This window comes from Macaca mulatta, chromosome 13 (assembly GCF_049350105.2).
Source record: "Macaca mulatta isolate MMU2019108-1 chromosome 13, T2T-MMU8v2.0, whole genome shotgun sequence".
NCBI lineage: Eukaryota > Metazoa > Chordata > Mammalia > Primates > Cercopithecidae > Macaca > Macaca mulatta.
In genome coordinates this window covers 14,782,327-14,804,790 of record NC_133418.1, presented here as the reverse complement: position 1 = coordinate 14,804,790, position 22,464 = coordinate 14,782,327, and the positions used below count along the sequence as shown (strand labels likewise).

Sequence of the window (22,464 nt, the reverse complement as noted above, 5' to 3'; positions counted from 1 at the left end):
ACCACTGCACTCCAGCCTGGGTGACAGAGCAAGACTCTGTCTCAAAACAGCAACAACAAAAAAAGACATTTATGGATATCTGAATTGTGCTATTTAATATATAACTTACGATCAATTGCAATCATGTAAGAATACTCTTGGGAAACATGTATTGATTTTAAGCTGTGTTGGAGACCTAGAAATATGTTGGGGGGAATAACTTGAGCTGAACAAGAGAAATATGAAACAATCTAGTAGTACTTTTAAAAAACTGTGTAAAGTTTTTTTTTTTTTAATTTAGTCCAAAGTTTCTACTTTGTATTCATGCTTCTGATGTCTCTTAAATTAGCGTCATTATTATCCATTAGTTTCTATAACTAAAGCTATTTTATAGCAGTTCTATCATTGACTGAAAAAAAAATTTAAATTGCTGTAGGATTTAGACTTCTGAAATGGAATGGTGTTTTCAACTCTGCTGTAATTGTGCGGCAGTGCAGGCTGCTTCACCTTAGAGTGATGAGGGTTTTGTGAGAGATGTATAACAAATTGCAGGGCTAATCAAGGGAAAATTACCCAGCAGTTGAGGTGGGTTTTAATTAATTATATTGCTAGCTTGTTAGGGAGAGGTCTTTGAAAAGGTAATCAAAGAAACATCACATATGGGTTATTTGTTCTCTTAGCACTATTTTTAAAATGGAAAATTCTCGACTACTCTTTAGTCCATCGTCAAAGCCTCTCAAGGTCTTGGAGTGGAGCTAGGTGTCCTTCTGGTAACTTTCTGATTTGTGTCCCTTCTCCCTGTGTGAAAATAAACAAAAACCACTGAAATAAGAACAAACGAAGGGTGTTTGTTCAGAGCTTGCCATAGCAAGGGAGTTGGCCACCATCACTTGTGTTGGCAGAGACTCAAAGGCAGGCAGAGGAGTGGGAAACCTTCTTGGTGGAAAGAGGGGAGGGAAGGCTCCAGGCATGCCCTGATTGGAGGCTGTTGGTGTGGAGGAGCTGGAAGTGACTAACTAGAAATAGGGTCTCCTGTGTGATTGGTTAGGGGGGGTATGTTTGGCTTACTCTCTTTCCTGGAAAATATACAAGATAGTAAGAGCAGGCACCTGTTCCATTATTAACATCTATATCCACAAACTCTAGAACTGAACTCCTCTTTAAAGGGTGACCAAAAGCACTTGCACATGGCGGGGACGCAGTGGCTCACGCCTGTAATCCTAGCACTTTGGGAGGCTGAGGCAGGTGGATTACTTGAGGTCAGGAGTTCGAGAACAGCCTGGCCAACATGGTGAAACCCCATCTCTACTAAAAATACAAAAATTAGCTGGGTGTGATGGTGCATGTATGCCTATGATTCCAGCTACTTGGGAGACGGAGGCAGGAGAATCGCTTGAACCCAGGAGGTGGGAGTTTGCAGTGAGCCAAGATCGCGCCACTGCACTCCAGCCTGGGTGACAGAACAAAACTCTGTCTCACAAAAAACAAAAAACAAAAAACAAAAAAAAAAAAACCTCTTCTTTATAGCAAAACACCAACCACAAAGTGCAAAGGAGCAATGGAAGTAGAAAATCACCAGCGTTGCTAGTGGAACCATAAATGATGGCTTAAACTAGCAGTGACTGTTTCTTTCTGTTTCTCTTTGAGACAGCCTCCAAGTATGTCCACGTACATTACCTTTTAATTTGAAAGGAATGAAACTAGTAACTTCACAGTGGGGAAAGCGGGTAGGTACCACCTTAACCAAGTAACCAGTTAATCTAATCCAGGGTTGGAACAAATAAACATAGCCTTTTGCAAAGTATGCACTGAGAGGAACATAACACTCAGTGGCCTTCCCGGTGAAAAAGATAACGATACAGGATAAAAAGCATAACCTAAATTTAATCTAACTCTGATCACGTGGGAAACAACAGATGAGCCCGAATTGAGGAACATTTAACAAAACAAATAGTTTGAATTCTGCAAAAATGTTAATGTCATGTAACCAGTACACAGAGGAACTGTTTCAGATTAAATAGGCTAAAGAAACATGACAGCTAACGAGCACACATGATTCTGGATTGGATCCTGAACGGAATGTGGGGTTTCTGGTTTGTTTTTTGCTTAAAGGACATTAGTTGGATAATTGGTGAAATTCTAATAAACTGAGATTAGATAATATTATTATCTATTTCCTTAATTATGCTATTTCCCTAATTATGATAACTGCACTCTGGTTACATTAGACACTGTTCCTGCTCTTAGGAAACACAAAATGAAGTATTTAGGGTTAAAGGGGTATGTTATATGTCACTTGCTTTCTGACAGTTCAGGAGGAAACATAAACAGTCGAAGAATGCTAAAGCAAACACAGGAAAGTGGTGATATTTGGGAAATATGGACAACTGGTATTATTTAGATTTTCTGTAAGTCAGAAAGTATTTCAAAATAAAAAGTTAAATGTGAAAGAAATTAAAATTAAACCTGTTACGAGGATTAAATGAGTTAATGCTTACAAAGGATTTAGAACATAGACCTTCAAATATTAATGATTAGATGTAATTATTATTATCATAGAATTAAGAAGTGGCAAGGCTACCTCTATCTGGCCTATAAACCATTATCCTTAATTCCCTCATCCCTGAACTTCATCATTCACAGTTTGGAGAATTCCAATGAGATATGGATAGAAAAGTCTTCACATAAACTGTGAAGTGTTGTGGTTTGGAGAATGCCTGTAAGCTTGGATATGAACTCAGATTCTTGCGTGCAGCTATCTGATGACCTTTGTCTCTATTGCTGGTGAGGTTCTTTGAACTCAGAAAGTTCAAATAACATCACTGAAGGGACAAAGTCAGAACTAAAACCCAGAGATCCCAGCTTTCAGTTCCTGTCTTTTTAATATTGGACAGTGGGTTACAAGGAGAAGTTTGGGAAAGGATAGTTTCACATACCCACGTTTTTCTATTGCTCTCTCTGGTAGAGCTCATTGCCAGCTGAGGTCAGGTTGTGGCCCCAGGACCCCACCTCTGAGACCAGCCTCTATTTCCTGGATGGGAGCCCACAAACTAGCGCAGGTGTCAGCAAGCCTAAGGGCAACCAATTGCATTGTGGTGTTATCTTTCCTACTGCTGATACTGAAAATGGCATCATTCCTATATCTGATGCTAAAAAATACTGTTTTTCTCTCCACCTGAAAATGTTGACAGAAAGGTAGAAGAAGCTCCTGCTGGCCGAGGATTTTGGCCCCTACACATATCCAAATACCTGAAGCGTTTTTTTTCTAATGGTGGTCTATTTCCTTATGAATATTTCCAAAGACAAAGGGAACTATTTAAAAAAAAAATCTACAAGTTGGCTAGGAAACAAATGTTTCTACCTAATCTTAGCAGTGGATAATGGGTTCCAAAAAGCAAGAATCTGAATTTTTTTTTTTATATACTGATCGGCCACATGAAAATTTGTTTCACTGATTAAATAGGAGGAGCCCAGATATAGAAGATTTTCCTTTCTGAGGTACTAATTTCCCAAGCAAGGGAAGAAATTAATGTGTTTCTGCAATGCTACAGATGGAAAATCTCAGGTAAATCAGAAAACGAAGAAATCGTGTTTAGAGAAAATGATCCTAAAAGTTTCTATCGGTGAGTTTTCTCATCTGTAAAATAATCTATATAGGTTTATTGCGAAATTCGAGTAGCATAATGAATGGGAGAAAAATATATTGATATGAACAATAGTTAAGTGAAACAAAATAGCCCAGATTCACCAATGGTGGAGTTAGAAAATATTTACTCTTCATCCCTGGCCCACCTGAGTGCTTCTCAGCTGAGTAACTGAGCTTCCTGATTTGGTTCATTGTTCATGATGTGCTTCAAATTCCTGATATGGGAAGGAATTGTCTCTGGGAAAGCTTAGCTGGTTAGTTAACACGGGGTGAGAAAAGGAGAACTGAGAAACCCTGAATTAAAAAAAAGAAAGGAAATTCATGTTATTATGAGCAAATGGATAACAGCAAGTGGATTTCTGAATGCTGCCTATCTGTAGGAGTAAGTTTGTTGTGGTTTGTTGTTTTTGATGATATTTTTAAGGAAAATAATATTATAGTGCCAGAGGAGCTCAGGAATTCTTCATGAATCTATAGACCAATAAAATAATTAAATAATCTGCTCCTGGTGTCTCTGAGCAATTAAAGGGTGCCAAAATATTTTATTTACCATTACATTTGACAGACGCAATCATCAGCATATAGCTTTCTGTATATAAACTGGCATTGTGGTTTTGTTGGGAAGCAATAGATTTAAGTCAGTTTAGTGACTGTGTATTTACTGCCTCGATCATAAGTAATGAACTCAATCCACTTAAAATTTTACAATAGTAGTTTGCATATTCTCCTTAAGATGGTAGTTTTTCTGCTTCTATAAAGTTGACTGTTATTGGGATACTTTTATTTAACTCATTAAAATTTCTTTAAGACATCAACTTTGGCAACGTTTATGCAGAAAGTGTATAAAATACATATACACTATAAGAAGTGTATAATTTTTTTTCTGTTTCAAGATAATGGCTACTGTCATTTATTAATTACTATAAATTATTAGACATAACGTGTCAGGCACTGGGGGAGATGCTTTTAACACATGATCTCTACCTCTTACAACAAACCTTGAAGGTAGGTACCTTTTTTTTTTTTTTTTTTTTTTTTTTTTTTTTTTTTTTTGAGACGGAGTCTCTCTCTGTCGCCCAGACTGGAGTGCAGTGGAGCCAGCTCGGCTCACTGCAACCTCCGCCTCCGCGTTCAAGCGATTCTTCTGTCCAGTCTCGAGTAGCTAGGACTACAGCCTCGTGCCACCAAGCCCAGTTCATTTTTGTATTTTTAGTAGAGACAGGTGATCCTGTCCGCCTCGGCCTCCCAAAGTACTGGGATCACAGGAGTGAGCCACTGCGTCGGGCTTAAGGTAGGTACTATTATACCCATTATACAGAAGAGAAACAGAAGCCCACAGACTTTGCCCTCTGTGCCCCTCTGCTATTAAGAGGGTGAGTCTGCAGTATTTCCTTTCTCTATCCCCACCAGCCATGGGTCTCTATCAGGTTGTTTTTTTGTTTTTGTTTTGTTTTGTTTTTGTCACTTTTAACCACACTGTATTTCACATTTATAAAATATAATTTCTCTTTTTTAAGAAATCTATGTAACACATTGTTCATTCAGGCATTTCCGCAGAATTCCATGTGTCAGACATAATTAATACAATTGGGGAAATACTGAGTAAGCGTTTTCAGCCCACACTTTTGTTTGAACACAGTGCATTATGCCCACTCGATTTTAGTTTAATTCCCGTGTTGTTTTACATTTCTGTAAACTCTTTGAGGGAGTTTTGGGCGCCCACTGTCTAACTCAGAGTTCCAGGCTCAAGGTAGGCACTAATGAATGCTGAACGAATTGGGTAGCCAGTTAATTGCTTCCCCACCCCCCAAAAAAGCGTAAACTACTTAAATTAACGTAATTGTGGATTTTTAAATAATACATTTAATGGAAGATCTCTGTCTCCAAAATGTGCCTCCTTGTAGCGATTGAGGGTGTGGGGTGGGGTGAGGGGTGACTAATCAGTCCCCCTGAAATGGGCCCAACCTTAGCAATATTACCCATCTGCCTGGCACTCCCCTACACCTGAGCAGCTTTTTGGGTCCGCGAGAGAACCAGCGGGGTGGGGCACCCAATGCCAGGAGCGCGCGCGGAGAGCCACGTTGAAGTTCAGAGGAGAGTATTTACCAGCAAACAAAGGGCGGCGCGGTTCGGGGTCCTAAGACCAGCTGCAGCCGCCTCTAGAAAACGCAAGGGCCGCAGTGACAAGTAGACATTCCGCACGCGACCAGACGGACACTCGATCTGCACCTCCCCGCGGCCCCGCCCGCAGGCTCCAGCTGCCCGGCCCGCAGCCGCCCACTGGCTCCCGAGGCGGCTTCACCACGTGTCCTGCAGGCCGCTACCCCAAGAACTTTCCGTCCCTCTTGGGGTTGGGGACTGGCAGTGGGGAAGGGCGGGCAGGTGGGGGTCTCCAGGGAGCACCGTTACAGGACTTGGCGAGCGACCCTTTCCAAATGGAAGGTGGCCCGCTCCCAAGTCCATCCCAGATCCTTAGAGAAGCTCCGGGAGCGAGGGCCAGGCAGCAGCTCGGAGCCTGGCTGAGAGAGAGGAACAAAGGGAGCAGGCGAGCTGGGGAGGATGCTGCGCTTCCCTGCGCCCCACCCAGCCGGCTGCCAGGCGCTGCCAGGAGCGCAGGTAGCCCGGCCTTCGGCGCTGGCGGAGGGAGGGTTGGAAAGGGTACATAAAGACTCACTTCCGCCGGGGCAGGCGCCCGGACTCCCTCCCCGCCGCCCACAGCCTGTGCGCATTCCTGCATCCCTGCCGCCGCCCGGGACCCGAGTGCCCCGGGGGTGTCCAGGCGCGGTGCCAGGCGGGTACTGTGCAGGTAACCCTCGGAAGAACTAGGGCTGGATGGAGGCGGCGGCCGGGGAGAAACACGCCTTTTTAGGCAGCCGTGCTGCCCCGCACCGCCCCACGCAGCCCAAGTCTGCAATCACTCTCCGCGAGAAGCAGGGATCCGCGCGCAGCCAGGGAGCGCCCCGCCTGCGCTCGCCGGCAGGCCGAGCTGCCGGGCCGGGGGCGCGGGGAGGGGGCAGCCCAACTTCCCAGTGCGCGGCTCCCGCCCGCTAGGTGAGCCTGGAGCTGGGAGGATGAAAGGGATGGCAAAGAGGGAGGGGGCTCTGGGGCGAGCGGAGGGGGCTAGAGGAGCTCGGGGGCGGGGCGCGGCGCAGCCTCGGTGCGGGGGCCGGGAGCCGCCGCCTCTCCCCGGGGCTCGGGGCCGAGGTTCCTCTAGCCGCGGGAGCCGCCGCCGCGTTGCCGGAAACAATGAGGCGTGCGGCGCGGGGCTGAGCGCAGCCCCCCGCCGGCTTTGAGGCCGAGCCACCCGCTGTGCCCAGCCGCCCGCGCTTGCAGCTGCCGCCGGCGTGGAGCAGCGCTGGCTCCGGAGAGGTGATCCCGCAGGCCGCCCGGGACCGGAGCGCGGGGCAGCTGGAAGACCCCGGAGTGGGAGGAGGAGGACTCGAGGACGACTCCAGCCGCACACTAGCCTTTTGCAGCCCCCAAGTTCGGCGGCGTGAGTCGGGAGCCCCCGGCTGGGGTCCCAGCTCTAGCGGGCGTCAGTGTGAGTGTGGGAGCGCGTGGCGCGCGCACCCGAGCGGCTGCTGGGGAATAAAATGTGACACGCACGCCTCGGACTCCAGTGCCGCGCGGCCAGGGGGAGCGCCGAGCACCACGGTGTCGTGCGCTTCGAGGCGCGGTTTAGGCAGAAGGCTGGTAAGAGAGGGCACTGGCTGAGGGTGGGCGACACCTTCCTCGGTGGCTCTGCAGCCTGCGCGCTGCTCTGCGCGGAGTTACACTTCCCGTTTAGGGGCCAGACCCGTGTGTGGGGAAAATTGAAGGTGGTTTGGGGAGAAGCAGGAAATTCTGGAGAAGCGAACAGGAGGACGCCTTGCACTTTGGGGAAGGGCGGATCCAGTTGTGCCCCTGTGGCTCAGTAACGGTGATCTTTTATTTTTGGCTCTGGAAGGGAGTGAAGATTTTTGTCTTTCTTCAGCACAAAACTGCACTTCTTAAAGGTTAAAGTGTGTTCTGTTGATTTCTGGTTCTCTGTAGCTATAATGTTAGGGGTAGTAGGGATCTTTAGAATCCTAAATACCCGAGTGTTAATTCTTATGTAGTTGGCAGGCGGCAAACTCCGCTTTTGGGTTTACTTTCCGCGGTGTACAGAGTGGATATTTGATGCATTCTTTGGAGTAGGGAGTGTGACGTCCATCTCATTCGGATTTGCCGGTTCTGTGTTGGGGGACGGAACTCATGGCTCTCGCAAGTGCTGCCTTCCAAAGAGCTGAATAGCTGTGTTTGGAGAAGCTGTGCTTTCCAGGAATTTAAATGAGACTTTTTGTGATTGCCTTCCAGGTCTCTCCTCCTAGTACCATATTTGTTTTGTCAGGCTGAACTTTCAAAGCTGTTTTGTAATCTGAGAAGCACTTTTGGGGGGAAAGTAATGCTTGGCTGGATTTTTGTGAACTTATTGTTATTGGACATGCGAAAAATTTGGCGAGAGGCAAACCATATTTGGTTGAAATCATTGTCTTTTGCACCACTGCCCTTCTGACCATAAAGGGACATGCTGGCCCTCCTCGCCGCAGACTGCCTGCTTGGGTGAGGGGATCTTTGGTGGACGGGCAGCACATTTTGTATTTAGAGAACTTTCTGCACACTTGAAAAACCGCATGCTGGTTACTTTGATGCTTCAATTTTTTGAAATTCTGATCAACATTTTTTGCCAACTTGAAATATAATTTATGACTAAGGAAGAATTCCAGTAAAGGGAAGTGCGCTCTCTCTCTCTATATATATATGATGTATATGTATATACATACACATAGGATGATATATATATACACACACACATATATATATCATCCTGTTGCTGCAAATTTAGGGTTAAACTTCTGAAAACTCTGAAAATTTAGGGTTAAAACTTCTTTTAAAAGGAAAAATGATGAGTGGCCTTGAACCAGTTTTTACCTACTCCCCTTCCCCCATTATTTTTCTGGAACTGACAACCAAAATTTTTATAGCACATGAGGAATTGTATACTAACGCATTAAAAGAAACTATTGGCAAAGGTAAATGGATATTGTGCTCAAAACTGATGAAACCTTAAAATCATAGGTGAAGTGCCTTGAATTTTACTGCGAAGTTAAAAAGGTACTCAGACTTTTTGGAATTCTCTCTCCGATTGTTACTTCAATAGGTATAAATTATAGCATCTAACCTTTTTGCTTGATGCTGTGAAAGCTTCTGCAGTTTTGAGTTAAATCTCTTGTAGAGATTGTGATAGGAGTCACCGCTTTATATGGAGTACTGAGCCCCACAGTTCAGAGAGGTTTTGGATGGATACTCTTGGAAAGAGGTCAGAGCAAGGCCCAACATTTGTTGAGTTTGCTATGTGGTGCACACGATCTAGGAAGCAAGGATACAAAATTGAGGATATTTAGACTAGAGGATTCAAGGTTGAGACAATTTAACATTTGAAAATATGTGAATGATTTATTATGCAGCAGAGGGCAGTTATCTGTGTTGAGTTTCTGATGAGGATAATTAAGAGGGAAAAGGTTTACTCTGTGGGGTGAAGACATAAGTTGAGTCTAGAGTGTTGTGGCCAATCCAGCCAGCAAAGATTGGTTAAACAGTGGAAGGACTGCTGAAAAAATTCCTGTACGTGCTTATTTCTGGAGGTTCCATCTCCCAACCCCGAGCTTCTCCTCTTTCTGAGATGACTTAAGTGTGTGAGGCTCTGTTCTATTGCTTATACTGATACTGATTGAAATTTTACCCTCCAGGTTTAGAATTTATCCAAGCATTTCTCAAGTGCTTAAATCTTTTCTGAAATGACAAACTCATTTCTAGGCTTCTGCCCCTCCTGCTTAGGTAAATAAATGATAGGTTCCTTTCCAAAAACTTGGAGATATTTGTCCTCTGGGAAGCTCTTAATTAATTTGCAGATTTGCTACCTCATTGGTGAGACTTTGAATAAAAATATCTTATGCATGATAATAAGGACAGTCTTTGTTAATGCATTTGTTCTTAAAGAATATTGTGTTATTCCTGATCGATTGAGTTTTTTCTTCTCCTGGATTTTCTGTAATAAGATCTTAAAATTTAATTGCTTAAATTAAATTAAGTACTTAATTCAACATGCGTAAATATCTAAGGGAATTAGATAGTACCCTCATGGCAGGTGTATGTTAAGGTTTGATTTTCTAAGCATTGAAACCTGAAAGCCCATCCCTTTAAAAAAAATGGGATGAAATTCCCAAATGACTATAAAAGTAATAATTGCATATAATTATATACTAATTTTGGAAAGTGGAAGGGAAACACAGGTGCGTATTTGCACAGAAATTTTCAATGTTCTTACACCAATTGTTGATGCCAGTGCCAAACACTGAATGGGCTGTGGATGACCAGCCACCGTTAGTCAATTACCACATTTTCAGTTTAATATGGCTACCATTTTCCCGAAAGCTCTCCTTCCAACTTTTGAGAAATTTGTTTCTAAATGTTACCAAGTACACAGTGCAAAGATATCAGTGTTAGAGAAACACGGATTTATTATGCCCCTTCTAAAATTTGAAGTTTTCCCTTACTTGGTCCCAGCCACCTCCCACCCCTCCCATGGGATTGATAGGGGAACGGTTGCAATTCAGAATACTTGGAATCTACCTAGTCCACAGGTGAAATACATTTAAAGGGGATGAAGTATGACGGGGGCAGTCCTAAGGCTTTGCAGGAGTTGGTGATCTGGTCCAGCCCCAGCATTGGTCCTAGCCCTGGTAAAAGCAAGGTCCCAGCAGTTGTGGGACTATTATCTTCACTTGGCCACCTGCAGGTTCCTGATTATCCCACAGTACCCAGTGCCTACTGGTTGGTTGGGGGAATTGTTCTGTGCATGGAAATGACATCAGAGGCATGCTGCCCACTATGGGGGACTTCTGTCTGGACAGAACTGTTGTGTGCCCTGCTGGCTTCTGTTGCCCTCTGTGGTCTTGTCTAGGGAAGAAGTCCAAATTGAAGGCAGGCGGTGGCTTCACAAAGCTAGAAGCATGTGAAGTCTAGTTTTGTAGTTTTGCACTGGACTTTCTTAGAGAGCTAAGGAAAGCTATTGGCCGGTGCTCCTGCAGTGACCAGCACTGGAGAAAGACAGCCTTATCAGAGCTCAGTTTCCAGGGCTGGAAACGGAAGGCTGACATGAAACCCTTTCCAACATGTCTTCTGGTGTGAGATTCCACAAAATTGATCATTGTAAGTTTTGGCATACTTAAAAGCTAATTCCTCTGCAACCCCAGGAGATAGGAGTAATTCAAAGAATAATAGTACTAACTAATTTGCACTTATGAGGTACCACATCCTGCCATTTGCTTTGCACAGATTATCAAAGTGCACTTTAGCCACAATCCTGGGAGGTATCATTACGCCCATTTTACAGACGAGAAGACTGAACCTCAGAAAAGTCAAGTGCCTTGGCAGAGCTGGGATTTGAACCTGTGTCTCAGTGTCCAAAACCCATGCTGTTAGACTGAGATCCACTCAACAGAGGAAAACAAGAATGACAACTCCTGCCATTGTGTGGGGTCAGAGACCAACTATAAGTTTCATGTCCTCAAACCAGGCTGAGCCTGCTGAATGGGGAAAATTGTATACAATGGAAGAGGATGTCAGGGAACCCATGTATACAGAAAGCATGTGTTCATCAGAACCTGGAAGCAGAAAAAGGTTTAAGCTGCAACTTAAAAATGGACTATGAAATGTGGAATATCCAGGCAGTCAATATTAGAATGAGATTTGGGCTGATATGAAGCATGTCATATCAAGTGAAATTTCCAAGGAAAAATTTAGGCTAAGATTCAAGAAAATGATCCATCTGCTTTGAGTTACTGGGTTGGTAAGGAGAGCAAGCTCAAAAAGTAGTCTCCTGGTGCATTTAGAAATACATTGGCTAAAGCATTAGAGAATACACTGTAAAGAAAAATTCTACAATGTCTTGATTATAAGCCCTTGTTTTCAGAAGTTTATAATTCACACATTAAATTCTACTCTGGGCTGCTTCTACTGTTTGAGCCCAAGAGAAAAATGCTTTATTAAATTTAAAACAATTGGTTTTTCATGTTCAAATTATACAAATGTTTCAAGTAGAGGTTCTTGCGTGTTGGTAATTGTTGTTTCTAAAATGACTTCTCTTTAAATTAAATATGGTAAAGGGTTGGTCTCTTAGATAATCCAATAGCTTTCATTATTCAGAAGTAAAATGTAAAAGTAGCTTCTTTGAAAGTGTAATGATGACTTTTCTGAAATGTAAGTATATTGCTATGTGTTAAAAACCCATAATTGTGCCACTGACCTCAAATGGGTAGAAAAAAGTACAGTTAATATAGTTACAAAATGGAACTGGACATGTAGGATTAAATGAATGGATTTGTTTTTATTGTTAGAAGAGGGATCTTGCTATGTAAATCATATTTTTAAATTAGGGCAAGTGTACCCCATTGGAAATCTCTGTATGGGCCCTGTGCGGTGCCTATAATCCCAGCACTTTGGGAGGCTGCTGCAGGCGATTGCTTGAGCCCAGAAGTTTAACACTAGCCTGGGCAACATAGCAAGACCCCCATATCTACGTAAAATTAAGAAAAAACTAGCTGCGTGTGGGGTCTGCACCTGTAGTCCCAGCTACTCAGGAGGCTGAGTTGGGAGAATCACCTGAGCTCTGGAGTTTGAGGCTACAGTGAGCCAGGATCACTCCATTGCACTCCAGCCTGGGTGACAGAGTGAGACCCTATCTCAGAAAATAAAGAAATAAATAAAAGAAATTTTCATATGAAAAAAAGGATTGTCTTTAAAAAGAACATATGTGCACACATACACACACAGACACACTCACTTGCAAGTAGGTACCAGAGGAATAAATTCTTGCATTATGTGTTGTTACATCAGCAATCAGGAGTGGGAACTTGAATTAAGATACTTGAGCATTAATTGTTGAGATTCATGGCTGTTGCCTAACAAAATCAGGACAAGAGCCTAGCCCTTCCAACTGAAGGAAGAATATTCTCTTTCCTATATGGCTTATCTCTGAGAAAATTTTATGTTCCAAATTATATGTGGCTTGTGAGAAGCCAACCAAAATGTTTAAGGTTTAAACTTTCTCTTAGTTTGTTATAAACAGGATACATATGGAAAACATACTTTTACTTATGTATGTAAATATATGTGAGTGTGCATGTTTGTGTAAATGTTCTTTATGATGACAGCAGACACCATGCTCAACATGCAAGAACCTCTACTCCCTTGGTCCCTTTGGTGATATGCAGAATGCATTTGACTGTTGAGACTAACTTTTGACATTGGCTTCTCAGGCAGGTCCTTCCGGGAACCTGGCCCAGGCTGATGACTGGAATCCTACATATTGGTTAGCTGTTCTCTGTGATGACAGAGACTGAACCACTTGAGATATTTTAGGTCAGCCAGAAGTTCACCAAATACTATAGGTGATTCAATCTTTTTTCTGGAGACCAGGCAACTATTTGGAATTGCCCTGAATTATAGTGCCTTTTAATCACTATAGACATAGGCAAAATAATTAAGAGCGTAAGCCTAAGAGTTATTTTAAAAGAAAACTATATGCTCTAATTTCTAAGGTAAATTTTAAATAATTTATGAATAAATGGGAAATAGACAAGTGTAATATGGTTTTCTTTTAAAAGTATGCCAATATATGTATAGCTATGTATATAATTGGTCTATAATTTCTATTATATACATTAGATATGTATATAATTGGTCTATAATTGTATATTATTGGTCTATATGTATATATAATAGTATATTATTGGTCTATATGTGTATATAATAGTATATAATTGGTCTATATGTATATATAATAGTATATACTTGATCTATATGTATATATAATAGTATATAATTGGTCTATATGTATATATAATAGTATATAATTGGTCTATGTAATTGGTCTATATGTATAATAGTATATAATTGGTCTATATGTATATATGTAGGTCTATATGTATAATATAGTGTATATTAATTATAGTTTATATATAGATTATATATAGACTATCTATATATAGTATATACTTGGTCTATATAATTGGTCTGTATGTATAATAGTATATAGTTGGTCTCTCTATATAATGGTATATGATTGTCTATATAATAGTATATAATTGGTCTGTAATGTGTATAATTGAGCTACAATGTATAATTTCTATCATATACATTAGATATATATATAATTGGTCTATAATAGATATGCATATAATTGGTCTATAATTTCTGTTGTTTAAAGGGCAGCTTACCCCCTCTGAGTGACAGTGTCGTTAAAAAACATTCTTCTGCCTGATGTTCAAAATTAGTAGCTGGGAGAGTTGAACTAATTAAGTAATTGGCCTGACTCAATACTTGATATGTTGGAATAACATTCATGGGGTGCCATTAATAGGTTATTTCATTAACTATTTGAGGTGGGAGAGTTTCCAGAGTTGACTTGCTAGCAGTAAGAAAGTGTCTGAAAGATATGGCTTTAAAATAATGTGATTGCTTCCATAAGTTAAATCTAAACATTTGTTACTTGCTTCACCCTACACGTTGCCTCACAGAATTAAAACACGTCATGCTGTATTATCATCATATCCTAATAATACCCCACATATCACCACTGGATACATACACAGAAAAAGCAGGGTTAATTTTTTTTGTTTGGCATTTTTTTCAATATTGTCTCAGGACTGTTAAACACAGTATTAGTTGTAGAACCAGAAATGGGTGAAAGAAAAGCTTTAGACTGTATAACACAAGTGCCTCTTAAGGGGTAATGGAAGGACTCCTGGCCTAAGGAACCTCGGTTGTTTCTAGATGGTGCATATCTATCCCAATTACAATTTGGAAGCCCATGAGTATAATCAAGGGCTTAATGTGCATGTTTTACAGGTAAAACTAAACAAACCCATGTTACTCCGTGTCGATCCCTATCTTTCAATTGCCCAAGTTAGGTCAATCTTGTTCTTACCACACTGTGTTGAAAATGAGAGGTGATTTAATAATGTAGAAATATAGTCTTCCCTCAGTATCCTTAGGGGATTGGTTCCAGTATTCTCCATGGATACCCTAATCCATGGATGCTCAAGTCCCTGATATAAAATGGCATAGTATCTTTGCATAACCTAGGCAGATTCTCCTGTATATTTTAAATCAATTGTTTCTAGGTTACTTATAGTACCTAATACAGTGTAAATTCTATCTAAACAGTTATGCTGTTTTTTGGTTTTTGTTTTATTTTTCTTTGAGGGACAGGAGTCTTACTGTTCTCTCCAGGCTGGTCTTGAACTCCTGGACTCAAGCGATCCTCCTACCTTGCTCTCCCAAAATGCTGGGATTACTGGCACATGCCACCACGCTCAGCCTGGTTTTTATCTTTTATAATCAGGATTTCACTCTGTTGCCTAGGCTGGAGAACAGTGGTGTGATCATGGCTCACCTCAGCCTCAACTTCTTGGGCTCAGACAATCCTCCCCGCTCAGCCTCCTGAGTAACTGGGATTACAGGTGTGCACCACCACACCTGGTTACTTTTTAAAATTTTTTGGAGAGACAGGGTCGCACTCTGTTGCCCAGCCTGGTCTTGAACTTCTGGTCTGTAACGATCCTCCCACCCCAACCCCCAAAGTGCTGGGACTACAGGCATGAGCCACTATGCCAGCCTATACTGTATTTTTATTGGTATTCATTTTATTGTCGTATTGTTATTTATTTATTTCTTTTTCCAGATATTTTTGAGTCATAGTGGGTGGCATCTGTGGATGTGGAACCTGCGGATGCAGAGGGTTAACTGTGACTGGCATACAGATTTGGTTTGGGAATTACTGTGTGCATTCAGCACCTAAGCAATAGCCACTGAATTTTCAGGGTGGTGGACACAACCTCCAGCCAGGCACCAGGGTGCAGCCCTTCAGGTCCCTCCTGAACCCAGACAGTAAGACCTTGGTCACAAGGCTGTTCCTTAGAGCTGTTCCTCACTGAACCGAAAGGCATACCCACATTGATTGGTTTGTTTCTCCTTCAGTAACATTCAAGTCTGTGTGTGAGGAGAGGTTGTAGGGAACAGGATATAGGAAGGTGCTCATGCCTGTTTTTGTTTGTTTTATATATATATGGTGGGTAGAAAATAAGGATTAATGAATGCAGTAAGGTATTTGAGCACTCTTGTTTATCTTGTGTAGGTGCCAACCAAATATTTTTATAAAGATGTGGTTAAGCCTCTTGGCATGTTCAACTGTGTATTTCAAAACAAAATTTTCTTCATTTGGTACTGACAGTCTCTAAGGTGGGGGAGAAATAGAGACTAACTCACAGGCCCCATTGTTTGTGATGGTAGAATGGGAGGTAGACACTAAATTTTACCAAAGGAAGCTCACAGGTGCTGATGCGTTCAGATGCTTGGGTGAGTGACGTCATTGCACACAACGAAGGTGTGGAGCTCGCAGGCCTTCTATCGTGTGTGTGTACATATATATGTAATATTTTAATCCAGATTTACTTTCATATGACATTGTCAGCTCCATGTAATCTCACCTGTCAGATTTCATCAACTTCAAGCACAAAAGATCGAGGTGGAATATTGCCCCCAAACCACCTTGTGGGATCGAAGGCCTACAAGAAGCCAACTTGGCTATATCCCCAGCTTGAAAATCACAGAGGCCATAAGAGGATTTCCTAAACTTTCTAAAGGTGGTATTGTAGTCAGTAACCACTGGCCCATGGGATGCATTCCCCTCATAGTCTTCAAACCAGAAATGTCAAAGGAACATTTCTGCATGATGTCAAATGGGATTTGGGAGGAGAAAAGGGTGCAAAGAAACATGTCAGCTTTACTTTCCCCCACCTACCACCTTTTTTGTCTCTAAATAGACTCTTTGGAGTCCTGAAGATTTCTCTTCCTCATTTTCTTCCTCTCAAAGCATGTCTTTCTCACCAACGTGCCTCTTCTGTCCACAAGCGGAGGGAGGAAGTTATGGCGCCTGCTGCCTCCAAGGTGCAGATTTACTCTGGCTTTTATGCAGTTACTCTACCTGTCGTGTTTTCTTCAGCCGTATGCCTTAACCAGAAAATTGCTACATGAAAAAAAAAAATTATTAAATCTTTTGCCAGTGGTAACTTGCATAGAGCATGTGTACGGTTTGATGAACTGTCATAAACTAAATATACCTATATAACCAGCATATCAAGAAGCAATTCTTACCAGCACCCCGGAAGCCTCCTGGTGCCCTCTTCTGGTCACTGTCCCCCAATGGGTACTCACTATTCTGATTTATATCAGAGTAGATTAGTTTTGTGTCACCTGCTCACCAGCTTATACTTAAAGTTTAAACAAAATAACTTTTAAACAATTTATGTTTTCAAAGTTAAAGTAAAATTTAACCAGGAATGAAGTATTGGTTGTGCCATTAAAATACAAAAGTTCAATATTCGTTCATCATTGAAACTTTCATGCTGTCTGAAGTTCATTTTGTTATTAACAACCCCAGGATTGTTATAACATAAGAGCTTAGTTTTGCCATTTGTTTAGTGCTGTAGATCTTCCTTCAGTTGACTATAACCAGAAGACCAAAATTAAATTTTAAAATATAGTACAAGTCAGTACATTTTACTCTAAATCTTAAAGATGTATTTTAATATATTCCAGTTTATTAAAAATAATGCTGGACATATAACATTTATATGGAAAAAACACACTTTAAAAATGCAATTTGTGTCCAGGCATGGTGATTTGCACTTTTAATCTCAGCTGCTCAGGAGGTTGAGGCAGGAGGATCTCTTGAGCCTAGAGGAGTTCGAGACTGCAGTGAGCTATGATCGCTCCAGTGCACTTCAGCCTGGGAACAGAACGAGACCTCGTCTATTTACAAAAAAAGAAATTTACTAACTGAATTCAATTTTATTTGGCACTGAACTTGTAGCCTCTGAATTGTGAATTTGGAAAAATTTAATATTGCAAGTGGACATTGATATAAGACTCTTAGCCCAAGGAACCTCTGTTGTTTCCAGATGATATATATCTATTCCCGTTATAATATGGAAGCTTATTATATGGACAGTTCTAGAAGCTTTTATACATAATATAATTAGATTCTCTTCAGAGATGTTTCAAAGAACTAGCTCATCAGGAAAAGTTCATCAGGACATGGAAGATTAAAGTCCTATAGATTCCTGGTAGTTTTTGTTCTTATAGAGAAATTCTGCATTGCAATTTGGAAATAATAAATGTAAATATAAAAACCCAGTCCAGGCCTGTCCCATACGCCATCAGTTGCTGGTCCGTACTCGGAGTGTGCCGGCCAGTTTTGAGAGATGTGTCCATGATACCAAAAACTAACGTTCAAAGGAATATAAAGAAAAAGTAGAATGGGCTGGGCGCAGTGGCTCACGCCTGTAATCCCAGCACTTTGGGAGGATGATTGGACTGCCTGAGCTCAGGAGTTCAAGATCAGCCTGGGCAACATAGCGAAACCCTGTCTCTACCAAAAATACAAAAAATTAGTCAAGAGTGGTGGTGCTTGCCTGTGGTCCCAGCTACCCTGGAGGCTGAGGTTGAGGGAATGGCTTGACCCTGGGAGGCGGAGGTTGCAGTGAGCTGAGATTGCATCCTGCACTCCAGGCTGGATGACCGACAGAGTGGGACCCCATTTAAAAAAGAAAAGAAAAAAAGTAAAATGATATCTTAAAATGGAGTAGAACGGAAGAGAATAAGAAATATAAATGTGATTTCAAAAGTATAAAAGGAGAACAGGCAGACTGCCTAATGAAGGTCAGATGTACTTGTATTATATTGTATAAATTCAGAATTTTCTTAAAGCCTAAGAAGTTGGCTTAAATTCACAGCCAGATGCAAATGGTACCGTTTGGTGTGGAGCTGCATATTTGGCAGCCACAGCTGACACAGTGTTAAGGTTCTGATGATTTGGTGTCTGTTTCCTGAAAAGGAACTGCCTCTGCTACCTGCTGCTGCAAATGCTGGCTTGTCTACAACGTGCCCTTGGGCATGTGCTATTTAAGAGGCTTGAAACTATGTGATTATGCTTCACGTGCTTGTCCACAGTTTCTGCCCTTATGGAAACAGTGACATTTACAGTTTTAGAGGGTGAAGTGTTTCTTGGGCTTCAGCATCCAGTGTTTATCGCACTCTTTAAGGAAAAAATTGAGTGGAAGCCATGCACTGCTCATAGCTAACGGAGCATTTTATATTAGAATTCGTTTTACAGATGTCTCCATCCACTCTCGTCCCTCCTGCACACCCATCCCTTTGCCGCTTTGGCCAAGAGTCCTCCTTCCAAACCTTAAGCTCGATTGTGTGCATCCTCTCCTCCTTAGATTCCCCAGTCATCCTCCATTACATACGGGACATTGTCTGCCATTTTTAGAACATCATGTGCTTCTGGCTTGGGTCCAAGCTCATGGTCTCCACTTTCCTGCTTCACTATTAGCCACAGTTACCTTCAGGATCTCTCCTTGACCTGATTGTTACGGACTTGGTTCTTTCCCTCTCCTTTTGACCGCCTCCCAACCCCTAACTTCCACTGGCTCCCGTTAACTTACCAGCAAGCCTTCCCTGACACACACACACCTAACATGATTTAATGGTCCCTACTTGCACCACAGTGTCATCCCTCTGTTGCTACACTTGCTATACTCTGTTGTAATTGACTTTGCTGCCTTACCATCCCTGCTGAACTGTAAGTTCCTTGCAGGCAGCCTCCAGAACTCTGTGTCCCAGCTATCAAGCATGTTGTGTGGTACTGAGCCCTGGAGGTTCTTCGTGAATCTGTGTCGAATGGATGGATCTAAGAGTCCTGTTAGATAGAAAGGATGGCTATCCACTCCCTAAATGCGATTTCTAAAACAAAAGAGAGTAGGTTGGATTTTTTCCCTCTTTCTTCAAGTTGAATCACCGTGAATAGAGCTCCTCAAATTCTAGTGATCCATTTATAAACAGTGTATTCTCTAAGGACAAGAGACCATGGCCCAGATGGGCCATTCTGCACATACACTGTCCTATACTTCAGAGTTGCCACTAATCACTTGGGAGAAACACGTTTGCTAGCAATGTTAGGAAATCACTGCTAAACCATTCAACCTCCTAATTTTTGTGCCACTTGTGAATCTCACAGAGAAACCCTGAAATTCACGTTTCTCTTGAAAATTATTAAAAATAAGGTTCAGCATCTTTGTTTCTTCCTTCAGCAAAGCATTCAGAACTAACGGACATGTGTAATCAGTAAATAATTAGTAAATATCTTGGGTTGGATATGTCCATTTGGAATTTATAAAAGCACTTTGTCTTGGATTCATAAATGTTGTACAAATCCTGCAATTAGAACTACATACATTTTCAGCACCTGGTGTGATAATAAGGCCGTTCCAGAACGAATGGGCTCAGCAGTGTTTTGCTATTATGCTGCCCGCCCAAGAATCGTCTATGAATAGCTATTAAAATTTGAAAAAGGTACCTCTACACCAGGGGAGTGTACAACATCAGTTGTCCATGAAGAATTATAAATGCAGGGCCTTAATCTTGGGTTCAGCCCAACGCCATTGCAGATGGAGAAACTAACGCACACCTTTAGCTTAAAGCCCAGGGAAGCTGCTGCACTGTCCCCTGCCTGTGTGTATCAGATGCATGGCCATGACTTCATTCTGCCATCGCTCCCTGCAGGAGATGGCCACAGGGCTGGGGACATCTACGGAGATAAATGAAGGGTTAGTGAGCGTTTGGGGTCATTAGAGTTTATATGAAACTTTGTATATTTTCAGAATTTCTTCCCAGACTCACATCCTTCTGAGTAAGCGTTTTGTTTAGTTTTGTTTTTTGAAATTTTGCAGCTTCCCAAAGGCGAGGTTAAAATCAGGGGCGTGCCTGGCACATGTCAGTTAATTAAAAAGACTCTTTTCCTTACTCTGAATCTATACTAGAATCACAATTTGAAAAACTACCAGCAAATGAAGTTAGGAACCTTAAGTTATCTTCAGTGTTAAATAGAACTTCACAGGATGTAATGAAGGCACATGAAGTTTAAAACAAAAGGAACCTCGTCTCTCCTAAAAATACAAAAAATCAGCTGGGTGTGGTGGCGGGCACCTGTAAGCCCAGCTACTCCGGAGGCTGAGGCAGGAAAATCTCTTGAATCCGGGAGGCGGAGGTTGCAGTGAGCCAAGATCATGGCACTGCCCTTCATCCTGGGCGACAAGAGCTAAACTCTGTCTCAAAAATAAATAAATAAATAAATAAATAAATAAATAAATAACAAAAGGATGTGTGTGGGGCATTTGAATAAATGATGTCACTTCTCCATTTATGTTAGACACAAGGGACCTGTCATACACGTGAAGAAAGAAGAACCTAAGTGTGGATGTCCTCACATCCGTGGAAATCATTTTAAATCACCTTCATAAGCAACTGAAATGGACTTCAGTGACTTCATGGATGCTGACTGTTAGTGGTTGTCATTCTGACTATGTCAGCCTGGCAGTCCCCACCACTGCCCGGGGCTGTTCCTGATTTCCACAACGTAAGCACAAACTCAGGTTTGGCCCTGGACTCATGCACCAGGCAAAGAAGAAAACTTGGTCTTCTATTAGGAAACTCAGTTGGTTCCTAGAGCACTTCAGCATTGATGTTATTTCAGAGAGTATACAGTCATGTGCCACATACAACATTCAGTCAATGACAGACCACATATAACACGGAGGTCTCCGGAGATTATAATGGAGCTACCAAATTCCAATCTCTTAGAGACTTGTAGCTGCCTTAAGGTTGTACTGCAGTGCATTACTGCGTTATTTGTAAGTGATGATGCTGGTATAAAGAAACCTACTATATGCCAGTCATAGAAAAGTCTATCACATACAATTATGTACAGGGCATAATACTTGATAATGATTATAAACGATAATAAAATAACAATAATAAATGTGTTACTGGTTTGTGTATTTACTATACTACTATCATTCTTTTAGAGTGTACTCCTTCTAATTAATAAAAAAGAAAAGCTACCTGTAGAATGGTCTCAGGCAGGTCCTTCGGGAGGATTCCAGAAGAAGGTGTTGCTATCATAGGTGATGGCAGCTCCATGCGTGTTACTGCCCCTGAAGGCCTTCCAGTGGGACAAGATGTGGGAGGTGGAAGACAGTGATACTGATGACCATGACGCTGTGTAGGTCTAGGCTAATTTGTGGGTTTGTGTCTTAGCTTTTAACAAAAAACTTAAAAAGCGAAAAATAAAAAAGTTTAAGCATAGAAAAATGCTTATAGAATAAATATAAAGAAAAGGTATTTTGCACAGCTGTACAATGGGTTTGTGTTTTAAGCTAAGTGTTACAAAAGAGTCCAAAGTTCCACGAAAATAAAAAGTTTATGGAGTTAAAAAGTTACTAAGCTAAATTACTAATCTTAAGCTAAGATGTATTCTTGAAGAAAGAAAACCATTGTTTTTTGTAAATTTCGTGTAAACTTACAATTTGCCTAAGTGTCCAGTGTTTATAAAGTCTACAGTAGCATATAGTAATGTCCTAAGACCTTCACATTCACTTACCACTTACTGACTTACCCAGAGCAACTTCTAGTCATGGAAGTTCCATTTATGGTAAGTGTCCTGTACAGCTGTACCATTTTTAAATCTTTTATACCATATTTTTACTGTACTTTTCCTATGTTTAGGTATGTTTAGACACACAGATACCATTGTGTCACAATTGCCTAGTATGCCGTACAGTGACATGCTGTATACGTTTGCAGTCTAGGAGCAAAGCAATAGGCCATACCACATGGCCTAGGTGTGCAATAGGCGG

The 22,464-nt window shown here is 41.7% G+C and overlaps 1 protein-coding gene across 3 annotated transcripts in view; it reads left to right on the top strand.

Annotated features, from left to right (window-relative positions):
• The first annotated feature begins 6,221 nt into the window (after window positions 1-6,221).
• ST6GAL2 (ST6 beta-galactoside alpha-2,6-sialyltransferase 2) overlaps window positions 6,222-22,464 on the top strand; it is an 85,667-nt gene continuing 69,424 nt past the window's right edge. The window contains exon 1 of one of the 3 annotated variants that reach the window (XM_077960243.1): window positions 6,222-6,431. The gene's annotated coding sequence lies outside the window, so the exon portion shown is untranslated. Of the gene's footprint in view, window positions 6,432-6,529; window positions 6,677-6,770; window positions 7,319-22,464 lie in introns of those variants that run through there. The other 2 variants (XM_015113064.3, XM_015113063.3) reach the window with 2 other exon arrangements.